The sequence below is a fragment of the Tamandua tetradactyla genome, chromosome 20, assembly GCF_023851605.1.
Source record: "Tamandua tetradactyla isolate mTamTet1 chromosome 20, mTamTet1.pri, whole genome shotgun sequence".
In the NCBI taxonomy this organism is placed as follows: Eukaryota; Metazoa; Chordata; class Mammalia; order Pilosa; family Myrmecophagidae; genus Tamandua; species Tamandua tetradactyla.
The window spans coordinates 20,305,099-20,308,568 of record NC_135346.1 but is presented as its reverse complement, the minus strand read 5'-3'; the positions used below and the strand labels follow the sequence as shown (position 1 = coordinate 20,308,568).

The 3,470-nt window shown below is 41.8% G+C and overlaps 1 pseudogene; it reads right to left on the bottom strand.

The window, feature by feature from the left end:
• Positions 1 to 1,458: 1,458 nt before the first annotated feature.
• LOC143664282 (large ribosomal subunit protein uL14 pseudogene) lies at positions 1,459 to 1,939 on the bottom strand (annotated as a pseudogene).
• Between the last annotated feature and the right edge of the window lie 1,531 nt (positions 1,940 to 3,470).

Below are 3,470 nucleotides of genomic sequence, written 5' to 3'. Positions count from 1 at the left end.
ATGGGAAAGAATACAAAAACAAAACAAACAAGCAAAAAAAGGTGGTTCCTGCCCTCAAGGAGTTCACAGTCTACTGGAGAGACAGATAGGTGAGAGAATTAGAGTTTCAGTCCTGTGTGAGAGGTTGGCTCATAGAAGTATGAACTGAGAGTTGGGGGAGCACAAGAACACGCATGATGTTTCCTGGGTGCTCAGCACTGAGTGGGACTATGGAGGAAGTACACATGCTGGCAGTTTAGATTTTGACCCAGTCTCTCTGCTCCTTTCACACCCCTCCATTCATTCATTCTGCCAACACATATAAATTGCTGACTATGTGCTAAGCATAGATATAAAGCAATGAACAAATAGACAGAGTGCCCACCCTCAACCTAGTGGAGGAGACAGTCAATGAAGGAGTAATCACATATACCCACAAAACTGCATAGACTGTCTTTGGAAGGATACATCAATGATAACAGCGTTTGACTCTGGAAGGAAAACTGAGAATCAGAGCAGACAGGAGCAGGAAGATAATTTTATTTTCCTGGTATACCACTTTTACTGTCTGTACTTTATATGTGGGCATTGTCTTTTTTTAAATAGTGAAGTAAGTTTAAAAATAATCACACATTGCATTACTAGTGGTCAATGAGAGGGAAGGGTAAGAGGAACGGGATGTGTGGGTAGTTTTCTTTTTTCTTTTTATTCCTGCTTCTGGAGTGATGCAAATGTTCTAAAAATGATCATGGTGATGAATACACAACTATGTGACGATATATTGTGAGCTGCTGATTGTATATTTTGGATAGACTGTATGGTACGTGAAGATATCTCAATAAAAAATAATCGCACAAATAAATACATTATTAAAGACTGTGATGAATGCCATGAAAGAAAAGTGTAAGGTGCTCTGAGACAGGAGCAGAAGGGAACTACTTTAAACTGGGGAGTCAGTTTTGCTCTTCGCAAAAAAGGCCACTGAAGCCGAGACAGACCCACAGGTTTAGTTATAAGTGACCAGGAAGAGGGCGGGAAAGAGGGTTTGTGAGAAGGAATGGCCATGCATGAAGCCTGGAGGCTGGAAAAAGCTTGGTGAATTCTAGGAATCAAGGGAAAACAGAGTAGAAGTCAGTAAAATGATGGAAAAGATCTCTAGTACCAAATCTTAGTTGGTCTAGGAAGTGAATCCATCACTTTACAGGACTGAAAGGATCATGGGGGCAGGAAGGGCATCTACTGTGTTCACACTGCTGGAGCAGTACCCAGCAGACCTAGGCATGTAAACATCTGTGTGCATAAATGAACAAATTAATGAATTTTTGTTGTCATTGTTCAGAAACTGATAAAATGTCAAGAAGGGGTAGATTCGCCCTAATGTTCTATGGCCCCGAGAACTGGGGATTCACAGAATCTGACAATCGCTGGAGGGTAGAGTCAGGGAAACACAGCTGGAGGCAAGCAAGTTGTTGGAAGAGCTCATGTGCCCTGTGTCAGCTGTGGTCCCGGTGCAATGTGGCAGAACCACGCTGCGCTGCTGAACTTCACCTTGGGTTGTTTTGTAATCCTAGGCCACAAGTCTGCACACTCCTTTGCGACTGATCCTGTGATGGCAGAACCTTTCATCTCTCCTTTATTGTTTACTATGACCCCCGCGTAATCCTCAAAATAAAGAAACATACTGTCTTTCCTCTGGTATGACTTTCATTGTCGAATTACTGCTGCTGGATGTACCTTCTTTCTGAGCTCCGGTTTGCCCTTCTTCATTGCGGCTATCAACACGTCACCCACACCAGTAGCAGGAAGTGTATTCAGCCGTCCCTGGGTCCACTTTATGGAGATAATACACAGATTTTTGGCTCCTGTTTTGTCAAGCACAGCTGATCACGACTCTTACCAGAAGATCCAAGGAAATCTGGAAGTTTGCACCAGAGGACCCACCACGTCCTCCTTTTGACATCTTGAATGTCAGAAAAGGACAGAAAAAAGGGGTCCTTAGCTTTTTGAGATGCTAAGGAGATTGTGTTCCTCTCCAGAAAAAAACACCCCCAGGCACAATATTTTTTTTTTTCAGGCATAATTTGTAGACACTGCCAAGGATCTCCCAGCCCTCCCAGTGTATCTACGGACTACCCGAATTCCCAACAGACACTCCATATCTGAAGGAACAGTAGATTCATCTGCTTCCCGGAAGCAGAATCTTGGAGCTCTTTCTTTCTCATCTTCTCTCCGTTCTCTGGGATTGAAGCCCTTTTCCCGAGCCACACATTTAAGTACAGTCAAGAGTAAGTGATTATAATTTAGAACTTATAATTAAAAATGACTATAACAAATAAAATTTATTTTTTCAACTCTTTATCACTTTTTTTTATTCATTTAGGGCTTGTAATTTATGATGACTATAACAAATAAAATTTATTTTTTTTAAAAAAAGAGTAAGTGATTATAAAAGGTGTCCCATATGTCCAAGACAAATACCGTTTAACTCCAAATTCCTTTCCTGTTTGAGTCTCTGGAGTTTTGCCTGAATTCACCCAAGAGAAATCACAGGGTAGAAGAGAAGGAACTATAGAAAGAGTCCAAGGCTCCTGGGATCTACTCTTAGCTTGAACATCAATTTGCTTTGGCCTTAGACAAATCACTTCTTTGTGAATCTCATTTTCTTCAGCTATAATATGAGGGAGGGGGTAGACTAGAAGAATTTAGAGATTCCTTCAAGATCCTTTCTAGCTGTTTCAAAGATTCTTTTCTGGAAATTTTATACAGGACCCATTATTTCAAATGGCAGATAAAATGGTGCAATGTGGCAAACAGATGAACTAATAAGGTCCCTCTGAGAAATTTGCCTCTTGAGTTTACGTGGCTTCTGCCCTCATATTCTAATGTTCCAGGATAGGTAAGATGTCTTCTCACCAGTGACCTCTTGTGTACTCTGCAAATCACTGTGTTCAGAAAGACAAAGTCCTATGAGGTCATGGAGGCTATTTGCCCACAGCCAGCCAAGCTTTGCCATCTCCTTAAACCCAGGCTGAGGCATTTGACCTTAGCTGAAAGGACACAAGGACGTGGTAACTTCCATCTCCCTTCAACATTTGGCTGCTACAATTTATCTTTTATGAAGCAGGAGTACTTGGAGTCTTTGACCGAGGAAAGCCAAACAGCATTGTCTTGGGTTCAGCACCCTTGGATTGAACCCTCTATGTCCTATGATCCAAGGATTCCACTGCAAAGCAAGGCTGTTTCTTTGAAGTCCCTGAACACCGCTATGTGGAAAGAATAGGGGCTTACCATCGTGAAGTTCAGGCGCATGTTGAAATAGAATTGACCTATTCATCAGGACAGAGGACTGACAAAGTTGAAATTTTGGCAGCTAAGTTGTAGCGAACATCTGTTTTTTTCTTCTGTTTGCTATATCCATTACCTCTTCCTTTGGTAGTGATACCGCATTCTTTTTGGAAAGAAAACATCTTTCCTTCACCCTCAGCCCCTGT